This window comes from Trichomycterus rosablanca, chromosome 14 (assembly GCF_030014385.1).
Source record: "Trichomycterus rosablanca isolate fTriRos1 chromosome 14, fTriRos1.hap1, whole genome shotgun sequence".
NCBI lineage: Eukaryota > Metazoa > Chordata > Actinopteri > Siluriformes > Trichomycteridae > Trichomycterus > Trichomycterus rosablanca.
The window spans coordinates 3,608,730-3,620,910 of NC_086001.1; the positions used below are offsets into that span (position 1 = coordinate 3,608,730).

The 12,181-nt window shown below is 37.3% G+C and overlaps 1 pseudogene; it reads right to left on the minus strand.

Annotated features, from left to right (window-relative positions):
• LOC134327093 (C-type lectin domain family 4 member F-like) overlaps positions 1-11,613 on the minus strand; it is a 48,961-nt pseudogene extending 37,348 nt beyond the window's left edge.
• Between the last annotated feature and the right edge of the window lie 568 nt (positions 11,614-12,181).

The following is a 12,181-nucleotide window of genomic DNA, read 5'->3' on the forward strand; positions in this document are numbered from 1 at the left end:
TACCAACGTTGGTATTGGTATCGGATCAATACTAGGGTGATGGAATCGATACTTTGGTTTTACTTTTTCTCCGCTACATTCAGCACGTTTCTCCCGTTTCGTTAGAAAGTAAAAATCATATTTGTACAGACTCGCTCCTCTCACATCTTACATGCTCACCTTACTCCACCCCTCCTGCTCTGCTGTGTTTACTGTGGTTCCGTCATGCTGTTATTATCCTAACAGACACCAGTACATTGGTAGGCATTGAAAGATTGTAAGTTTTTGAATACTTTGCTTTGCAGATACAGAAATTGGGGCGATTTTATAGAAATAATAGTGTAAACTATACGTATGTAAAGTACTGATGCACCTTACCCACTTTGTGCAGCCTACGGAAATGAATCGGAGCATGCGTAGTGAGGCTGTTATTCTGTGTTTAGATGATTAAGAGCTATTTTCTTTTGACTTTGTGATTATAAATGTGAACAGAATAGCATCGGTTTTTTATTTAAAATTAACAAGGACACATACTCGGTCACTATTAGAAATTTACACATGTATTTACCCACTTTGAACAACTGAATTTATTTACCACCCTACTGAGAGCAGCTACCTACAAAAATATATTTATTACAATAATACACTTAAAGGTCACAAACATTCATTCAAATTTAGCCATTTGATGATGCATCTACCTTAATTATTAAAAAGTATCGGTATTGTTATCGGTATCATCGATACTGGCCCTGTATTTACTTGGTATCGCGTCAATACCAAATTTTGCAGTATCGCATCACCACTAGTTCTGATCTTACTGGTCCAGCGGCAATTAAACCCACCACTAGGGGGAGAACTCAGGCAGAGAACAGGAGAAAGGATGCACTGGGCTCACTGGGTTATTTTAAGGTGCAAATTATGCGTAGTTGCAGTCACTGTGATGTGCAATTGTGCATTGTATGATGAGGTTTAATGCTCATGAGGTAGGTTGTGTATGTAATAGTCCATGTTTGTTCACAAGCCTGACTGCCTGTGGGTAAAAACTGTTGGTCAGTCTTGTGGCCTTTATGCTTCTGAAACGTTTGCCTGATGGCAGAAGAGTGAAGAGGTAGTTTTGGGTGTGTGTGCTGTCCTTATTTATGTTGTGGGCTCTCCTGACAACCCTGGTCTGATAAATGTGCTGTAGTGCAGGGAAGGACGTTCCAGAAATTCTCTGTGCAGTTTTTATCACACGCTGGAGTGCCTTCCTGTCCTCTGCAGTGCAGTTTCCATACCAGACTGTGATGGAGCTGGTAAGGACACTTTCGACCGTGCATCTGTGAAAGTTACTGAGAATTTTGGTTGACATGCCAAATTTCCTTCATCTTCTGAGGAAGTACGGTCTAAACACCAATATCAACAAATGGAACAAAAATGAAAAATGTGCAGTTGTGCAATTAGAAGTTAACCAAAATTAAATATGATAAATGTAGAACAACCAAATATATATATATAAGTGAAATGAATAAAATACAAATATTTAAATAGCAAAAAATGCAGTATGCAAATTAGAATATAGACTAAGAATGAACTATTTTAAATAGCTATATAAACAAAAGAAGGCAAAATGTGCAACAAAAAAAGTATATACTGGTGCTGGTCATAAAATTAGAATATCATGAAAAAGTTGATTTATTTCAGTAATTCCATTCAAAAAGTGAAACTTGTATATTATATTCATTCATTACACACAGACTGATATATTTCAAATGTTTATTTCTTTTAATGTTGATGATTATAACTGACAACTAATGAAAACCCCAAATTCTGTATCTCAGAAAATTAGAATATTACTTAAGACCAATACAAAAAAAGGATTTTTAGAAATGTTGGCCAACTGAAAAGTATGAACATGAAAAGTATGAGCATGTACAGAACTCAATACTTAGTTGGGGCTCCTTTTGCCTGGATTACTGCAGCAATGCGGCGTGGCATGGAGTCCATCAGTCTGTGGCACTGCTCAGGTGTTATGAGAGCTCAGGTGTTATGAGAGCCCAGGTTGCTCTGATAGTGGCCTTCAGCTCTTCTGAATTGTTGGGTCTGGTGTATCGCATCGTCCTCTTCACAATACCCCATAGATTTTCTATGGGGTTAAGGTCAGGCGAGTTTGCTGGCCAATTAAGAACAGGGATACCATGGTCCTTAAACCAGGTACTGGTAGCTTTGGCACTGTGCAGGTACCAAGTCCTGTTGGAAAATGAAATCTGCATCTACATAAAGTTGGTCAGCAGCAGGAAACATGAAGTGCTCTAAAACTTCCTGGTAGACGGCTGCATTGACCTTGGACCTCAGAAAACACAGTGGACCTCTCCTCTCTTCCTCCAGACTCTGGGACCTTGATTTCCAAAGGTAATGCAAAATTTACTTTCATCAGAGAACATAACTTTGGACCACTCAGCAGTCCTTTTTGTCTTTAGCCCAGGCGAGACGCTTCTGACGCTGTCTCTTGTTCAAGAGTGGCTTGACACAAGGAATGCGACAGCTGAAACCCATGTCTTGCATACGTCTGTGCGTGGTGGTTCTTGAAGCACTGACTCCAGCTGCAGTCCACTCTTTGTGAATCTCCCCCACATTTTTGAATGGGTTTTGTTTCACAATCCTCTCCAGGGTGCGGTTATCCCTATTGCTTGTACACTTTTTTCTACCACATCTTTTCCTTCCCTTCGCCTCTCTATTAATGTGCTTGGACACAGAGCTCTGTGAACAGCCAGCCTCTTTAGCAATGACCTTTTGTGTCTTGCCCTCCTTGTGCAAGGTGTCAATGGTCGTCTTTTGGACAACTGTCAAGTCAGCAGTCTTCCGCATGATTGTGTAGCCTACAGAACTAGACTGAGAGACCATTTAAAGGCCTTTGCAGGTGTTTTGAGTTAATTAGCTGATTAGAGTGTGGCACCAGGTGTCTTCAATATTGTACCTTGTCACAATATTCTAATTTTCTGAGATACTGAATTTGGGGTTTTCATTAGTTGTCAGTTATAATCAACATTAAAAGAAATAAACATTTGAAATACTGTATATCAGTATGTGTGTAATGAATGAATATAATATACAAGTTTCACCTTTTGAATGGAATTACTGAAATAAATCAACTTTTTCATGATATTCTAATTTTATGACCAGCACCAGTAATTATATACATAAATATACAAAAAAAAAAACATGCAAAATGCATACAAAAATGTGCAGAATTACACATAATGTATGCATAAATGATGCAAGTACTTCCACCTACATCTTGGCATTAAAAGTTGCACTGTCAGTGCAGAAACTTTCTGATGCAGGGTTGGAGGCGAGGGAAATTATGGCCACCGAAGTGAATCTTCACTGCAGTCGTACTGGCACCCTAACTTCAGAGAGCTGCAAGCAGATACAGAAAAGTGCAGGAAACTGGACAACCTGTTTGGCAGTGAGGAACTACAGCATATCCAGAGAGCAGAAAGGTATAGTTAGAGTTCAGAGCCTCTGCTTCGTTAGTAACGCCGTTTAAGAAGAGACTGTGGGCCATCTCAAATGTCGCCTATGCCCTACTTAGGGTACTTCCTAACAGTACAAAACATTTCTTAACAGTCACTGAATGATTAATAAGTAGTTATCTAAGCTACTGTTCGATACCAGGGACTTTAAACCAGCCGTTTTAAGGACTATTTTTGTGATTATGTCATGTCCAACATAGTGCACTACATAGGGCGGTGGATATAATTTGAGATGGTACCATTAGTCTATGCTCCTCAGAAAAAGTAAACACTATCTTGTCCTCTATAATACAGAAAGGAAAATGCAGTTGTTCAGGCCATTTTAGAGTGATTATGTGCATAGCTCACATGGTTAATTTCCCTTGTCAACATATTAAAGTATTTACACATGCGATTTATTTATTTGAACGTGAATAATGTGTGAATAAAAGTGCGGGAAAAAAAGCATATTTACCAGTGTTAAAGGTTTAAAGACTGATTTTATTTTTTGCTGTTTAATGAGACAGGATGGGGAAATCCAATAGAACCATTTAAGAAACTGTTTATATTCTAAGAAATGTTGTAGAATTTGTAATTGTGGGTGATAGTTGGCTAGAACTATTAATCCCAAATGAAAGTGTTGTAGATATATATAAATAATTTATAAATATATATATACTGTATATGATATGTGTGGAGTGATGTGCTTGTAGTGGGCTGGGCTGAATTTTGTTCCCAGTCCAGCCCTGGTGCCTGCTAATTGCTGACAGCTCAACACCTTAATGTTTAATATTTAATAAAAACCACACAACCGCTACCACACTATTGAAAACAAGACCACACAGAAAAGAAGAAGCACGACTTTAAATCTAAACAAACTCACAGCCTCATTTAGGAAGCTAGCTGTTTTATTTTTGAATGTGTGTCAAAGCCAATAAATTCTGCAGTTTTGGGAACAATTTATTTATCAAACACTTTTATCCAAATCAACAGCAGTTGCACCCATATATAATGCAAGCAATTGAGAATGAAGGGCCTCAACAAGGGGCTCAACTGTAGCAACCAGGCAGTGGTAGGGTCTGAACCAGTGACCTTCCAAATATCAGTCCAGTACCTAAACCACTGAGCTACCACTGATTAACTTTGGAGCCTTTTTAGTTATTATGACTGACTACAGCTGCTGACAGTTGGGTAGCGCTTTTCCTTAATTTTGTTATACCTGGTATAATGACAACAAAGATATTCTGATTCTGATTCTATCTCCTCACAGCAGGACAGAGCCGGGGTTTAGTTCCCCACCGTGCGGCCAGCGTCTTTTTTGTGTGGAGTTTGCATGTTCCCCCTGTGTCCAAAGCCTTACTGCACCTGAGTTCTTCTTATTCTGGTCACTTCTGGTGCCGCCGGTCTGCAGTTTGTTCTCATTTATATAAATGTCATCATGGGAATTTTTGTTGTTCTTTGAGTTAAATCTTTGATCTGTAGTAACTTCAGCATTTGCAGAAATTTTCATCTCCATTTTACTGTATCGGCCCGGAGGTCCTCAGGTCTATATGATGCTCTTCTGTTAGGATTCAGTGTGTCTGTGTGCACCTGTGAGTCGATGCTGATATCAGTGATGCTTTAAGAGGAAGTTAGCATGACGGTCATCCCATACCAGGTCTGTATTACTGCTGAGAGGTTTGTGGTTCAGTGGTTGCAGGTCTTAGTGTTAAAGAGTCGAGCTACAGAAACGTCTCCATGATTGGAAGCTTAATCTTTATGTTTTGTATAAATAAGCTGAACTATTTATCATTATTGTTTATCATCTCTCGGCTGCTCCCATATTTAGGTTTTACCACAGCAGATGATTCTGGTCTGCAAACCTGATCCCTCTCAGGTGCCTCAAACTATTTATAAGAATGAGGGTGCAAATATTATATATCACCAAGATCACATCCCAAAACATCATTTAAGCTGAAAGCATGTAATTGAGACTCTGTCAGCACAAGGCAAAAGTTTCTCTGGTTCTTCTTGAGCAGAACAGCAAGCACTATGTCTGACTAATTCCATTACTACAGTGAAACATGGTGGTGGCAGCATTATGCAATATGGGGTGCTTCTCCTCAGCAGGGACAAGGAGGTTGCTAAATGCACTAAATTGTATATCAGATAATGGATTTATGTTTCCTACATAGTGCACTAAATGATAGTGTATTACATAATTAATTATGTTCCCTACATAGTGCACTAAATGATAGTGTATTACATAATTAATTATGTTCCCTACACAGTGCACTAAATAATAGTGTATTACATAATTAATTATGTTTCCTACATAGTGCACTAAATTGTATATCAGATAACGGATTTATGTTCCCTACATAGTGCACTAAATTGTATATCAGATAACGGATTTATGTTCCCTACATAGTGCACTAAATGATAGTGTATTACATAATTAATTATGTTCCCTACATAGTGCACTAAATGATAGTGTATTACATAATTAATTATGTTCCCTACATAGTGCACTAAATTGTATATCAGATCATGGATTTATGTTCCTTACATAGTGCACTAAATGATAGTGTATTACATAATTAATTATGTTCCCTACACAGTGCACTAAATGATAGTGTATTACATAATTAATTATGTTCCCTACACAGTGCACTAAATGATAGTGTATTACATAATTAATTATGTTCCCTACACAGTGCACTAAATGATAGTGTATTACATAATTAATTATGTTCCCAGTGCACTAAATGATTGTGTATTACATAATTAATTATGTTCCCTACACAGTGCACTAAATGATAGTGTATTACATAATTAATTATGTTACCTACACAGTGCACTAAATGATAGTGTATTACATAATTAATTATGTTCCCTACACAGTGCACTAAATGATTGTGTATTACATAATTAATTATGTTCCCTACACAGTGCACTAAATGATAGTGTATTACAAAATTAATTATGTTCCCTACACAGTGCACTAAATGATAGTGTATTACATAATTAATTATGTTCCCTACACAGTGCACTAAATGATAGTGTATTACATAATTAATTATGTTCCCTACACAGTGCACTAAATGATTGTGTATTACATAATTAATTATGTTCCCTACACAGTGCACTAAATGATAGTGTATTACATAATTAATTATGTTACCTACACAGTGCACTAAATGATAGTGTATTACATAATTAATTATGTTCCCTACACAGTGCACTAAATGATTGTGTATTACATAATTAATTATGTTCCCTACACAGTGCACTAAATGATAGTGTATTACATAATTAATTATGTTCCCTACACAGTGCACTAAATGATAGTGTATTACATAATTAATTATGTTCCCTACACAGTGCACTAAATGATAGTGTATTACATAATTAATTATGTTCCCTACACAGTGCACTAAATGATTGTGTATTACATAATTAATTATGTTCCCTACACAGTGCACTAAATGATAGTGTATTACATAATTAATTATGTTCCCTACACAGTGCACTAAATGATTGTGTATTACATAATTAATTATGTTCCCTACACAGTGCACTAAATTGTATATCAGATAACGGATTTATGTTCCCTACATAGTGCACTAGACAGTATATTAGACAATTGATTTATGTTCCCTACACAGTGCACTAAATTGTATATCAGATAACGGATTTAATACGTGATCGGGGAATAAAGTCTGTTTCGCCTGTGTGTGTGTGTGTGTGTGTGTGTGTGTGTGTGTGTGTGTGTGTACACAAATGTCCTTATTTGTCATGGCAACTTCCGGGACACTTGGGATGTCTGCAATATTCATGTATTGTGTTACATTTGGAATAGTACATGTTGATAAATACTGTTACTTGGTTTGACCAGTTGGTGACACTGTTAGAAAAGGTAATAAAGGGGAGACATGCAGTAAAGATGAATGATAAGTCTGGTGAAGAATAAAGAGCAGTGATCATGTTTGCTATCCTGCATTCTTTTAATTTCCAGCATCAAACTGTTTCCAGCATCTCACACAGAGTTTTTACATCAAGTCTAAACAGTCATTTTATCTTTTAAATCTTTTTATTTAATTTTTAACCTGTGTTTTATTAGGCAACAAAATTAAGCTTCTCGACTTGGATCACAATGAATGTATGATTATACACAAACAAATGACAACATTTTTCATATTTTTTAGTTTTTACACACAGAAGATTATACAATTCTCAAAACATACCATTCTATTTACTTTTACACCCACACACACACACACACACACACACACACACACACACACACACTTTTGCATACAGGCATAACTTCTACACATTTGCACACAGGCCACTTAGTTCTGTTCCTTCTAGTTCCTGAACTACTTTTATCAGTCAGTCATTTACATTTTTTGCTTGATTTTTAATTAAGCTCCCTTTTATGTGGTCCCTATTATTTTGTACAGAAAAATAAGTTTGTGGTGGTTTATTAAAACAAATAATTTTACAAATAGTTGGAGGACAGAAGGCAAGGCAAGTTTATTTGTATAGCACCTTTCATACACAGTGGCAATTCAAAGTGCTTTACATTAGGAAAAAAATAATTAAAAGCATTAAAACATTCCTGAGATCTAGAACCTTAGAAAGACTTCTTGCAAACATTTAGTTACAATTAAGACAACATGAAATTCAAACAAGAGAGATAAAAATTAAGGACATGAAAAATTAAAAGAAAATATTGTAAAATATACCCTACAATTTAGGGAATATGAAATTAAAACAAGAGAGATAAAAATTAAGAACATGAAGACTAAAAGAAAATATAGTAAAATATACCCTACAATTTAGAGAATATAAAATTAAAACAAGAGAGCATGAAAAACTAAAAGAAATATGGTAAAATGAGGGTAATAGCAACACTTTCGAGCTCAATCATAGGCACAAGAAAAAAGAAAAGTTTTTAACCTGGATTTAAAGATTTCTACATTTGAGGAACATCTAATATCTCCTGGCAGTCTGTTCCAGTTATATGCAGCCCAACAACTAAATGCTGCTTCACCATGTTTAGTTTGGACTCTGGGCTCAACTAGCTGAAGAAGCCCAACTGAATTACATTAATCAAGTCAGAGACGTTTCTCACAAATCCCAACAACAGCTTTATCACAAGAAAAATCATTCCAGCTCTTCAAATAAGAGCTTGTGTCGCTGGTGAAAACACAGTCCTCATTTTCAGCATTATTTGGTTCTCCATCCCACCAAAAACTGAAAACAGAATTTGTATTTTTTCAGATCTGAATCAGACACGAGTAATAATCAATAACTACATCAAAGAGAAAGTTCAGTTCAGTTCAGTAATATCTTACCCAGTGTTCAGTGCTGTTCCATCCACCCACATCCACTTTCCTTCTCTGTCTATATCGTTTAGACCAATCCAAGCTCGGGTATTAGGAAAACATCCGCTGATGAAATTCTGTAAACAGCACAAGATAAAATGCTCAGGAGTCCAACAGTGACACTTTCTGACCAACAGCCCAGTATGTTAACCACTGAACCACCACTGTTCTTGTAAGTAAGTGAACAGGTGAGTGTGTGCTGACCTGTAATGGACTGATACTCCATTATCATGGATTTATTTATTTTCTGTAACCACTTCCTGCTCAGCTGAAGTACCTGGTGTCTGTCCTAACAACACTGAACTCAGGGTGGAAGTTGACCTCGGTCAGAACCAAAAACTAACTTTTCTGAAGCACACTAGCCTCTAATCCTACAGTGTTAAAAAGCTCTTTTGACTGGAAACAGTTTCACTCATGCTCCAGCAGCCTTTCATTCACAGCAGATGATTGGTTGGGCTTTGCTTGTTTAGAATTTGATCAGTATCACCAGTAGAATTTTTTCAAATGATTAATTTTGTTTTATGTTTTCTGTTCTGTATTTTATTGCTTCCTGTGATTCATCACAGACTTGTGATCCTTTGTGTGATGAGTTTACCAGCAGTAATGTTCTCTAATGTTTTAAAAGATTATAGTTTGGTATAAACTGATACTCTGTCTCGCTTGTACCTGTTCCTCTTCACTGTCAATGATCACCAGATCTGCTCCTCTCTGTATACAGTCCTGTCTGCTCTCACTCCAGCTTTTCTTCTCTGTAGTGATGCTGTAAACACTGGACTTGAAATATGTACATTCTTGCTCTAGAACATATTTACAGACATAAAAAAGAATTGGGTAATGGAGCCAATGGAGCATTACATTAATTTGATAATACATTATATATGTATATGTAAAAGAATCCTTTCCCAGAGGTCACCTGTGTAAGAATGTAATACGACTGGGAACGTATATTGAACAGAAGTATTCAAAAATGTACCATACAGGCCAACTGACAGGACAGTAACTGGACATAAATTGGACATTGGACTTTGTAAGGGACATGAATGTCTCTGCAGTCCTGGGACTTTGTTGATTTTGGCAAATGATCTTATTGTGTGACTAAAAGATCAATTAAAAAAAATCTTCAGGTTTGTTGACTTCTTTTTTTTTACTACAGCCTTTAACTTCATGCTGATGTAAAGCTTGCTTGGCTGAGGACAGTGATAACTATGTTTTTGTTTCTGGATTACATTTGCCGCTGATTATATTTACAAGTGTAACATTTAGCAGACGCCTTTATCTGATGAGGGTTAAGAGCCTCACTTAGGGTCCAACAGTGCCAGCTTGGAGCTTTCTGATGACTAGTCCAGTATCTCAACCACTGAGCTACTGCTGAGGATTTTTGGAGGCTTTTAAACCAAACAACACAGTACCATAAAAGCATGGTGGTGGTAGTATTTTGCTCTGGGGGCTGTTGGGATGTCTTGGGAAACTGGTGCATTGCACAGTGTGGAAAAAAATAAGAAGAAACTATTTTTGTTTCAGCAGCTTTATGACACAGAATCAGCTATAAAATCCCACTGTGACCTCTGATAACAGGTCTTTTTATGGCCTAAAATCTTTAATAAAGTATTTACTTACCAAGGTAAGAAACCACACTCTGACATTCATCATTCTTCTTCTGTAACTGGTCTTTCTCCATGAACAGGTGTCTGTAACTGGTCTGTAACTGGTCTTTCTCTATGGTCAGGGTTTTGTAACTGGTCTGTAACTGGTCTTTCTTTACGGTCAGGTCTTTGTAACTGGTCTGTAACTGTTCTTTCTCCATGGACAGGTGTCTGTAACTTGTCTGTAACTGGTCGTTTTCTATGGTCAGGGTTTTGTAACTGGTTTTTCTCTATGGTCAGGTCTTTGTAACTGGTCTGTAACTGGTCTTTCGCTATGGTCAGGTTTTTGTAACTGGTCTGTAACTGGTCTTTCTCTATGGTCAGGTCTTTGTAACTGGTCTGCAACTGGTCTTTCTCTATGGTCAGGTTTTTGTAACTGGTCTGTAACTGGTCGTTCTGTATGGTCAAGTTTTTGTAACTGGTTTGTAACTGGTCCTTCTCTATGGTCAGGCGTTTGTAACTGGTCTGTAACTGGTCTTTCTCTATGGTCAGTTTTTTGTAACTGGTCTGTAACTGGTCTTTCTCTATGGTCAGGCGTTTGTAACTGGTCTGTAACTGGTCCTTCTCCATGGTCAGGTTTTTGTAACTGGTCTCTAACTGGTTGTTCTCCATGGTCAGGTTTTTGTAACTGGTCTGTAACTGGTCCTTCTCTATGGTCAGGCGTTTGTAACTGGTCTGTAACTGGTCTTTCTCTATGGTCAGTTTTTTGTAACTGGTCTGTAACTGGTTGTTCTCTATGGTAAGGTTTTTGTAACTGGTCTGTAACTGGTCCTTCTTTACAGCCAGCACTATGATGACGGCCAACAGGAGAACGCAGAGCAATAACAAGCCCACTGTAATACCTCTGTATAATCTGCTTCCTGCAGTTTCACAGCCTAGAGAAGAAGAGACACCAGCACACGTTTAGTCACATCCATCAGTGAGCTCCACAGACGTTTGATTAGTTAAAATGCGCAAATATACACAGTAATTTACATTAATATTAACAGGTTAGTCTGAGTCTCCTTAAAATAGCAGAGCAGTGACCACAGGTTCTAATATGTAGGTAAATGTACTCTCTACCAGCACTCAAGTGGTACTCTGTGGCACTGTGGTAAATTTTGCAAGCCCACTACCACTTAGATCCATGGTTGGAATCAACAGCAGTGTTATCAGCCGTCATGTGTCTACACATATAATTGGCTCTGTCTGAGGGTGGGGCGGTTGTTGAGGCCCCACAATGGTTTGATGTCCAGTTACTGCATTGTGTCCAGTGATTAAAGGAAAACCTGACCAAACGCGACTCTGACCAGGATAAAGCCATGGTAAAACATGAAAAACATTCTTATGACATCTTCCTTTTGAATAATGAACATTCAGCGAGGTCTTCTTTGACCAGACATAAACAGCTTCAAATCTTTCCACTTTGCATCAGGATTTGTTGAGGCAGAGCATTATTTTGTATGATTGATGACAAGACATGAGCGGGGTTTGCAGATCTGTTGTTCTAATCGTATTAATTGTATTTATCTAATCGTATTATTTGACTCAGTGACGTTATGACATTATTAAACTATCTTTTATCCAATTTTACATGACAGCACAAAATCACTCAGAGTAAACCAGCCTTTTAACAAAAAGTTCATTCTGAAGTGATCATTACTGCACCCTCACAGGTCAGTGAGGTACATCCACTGTAGTCCCATTTCAAAATGCC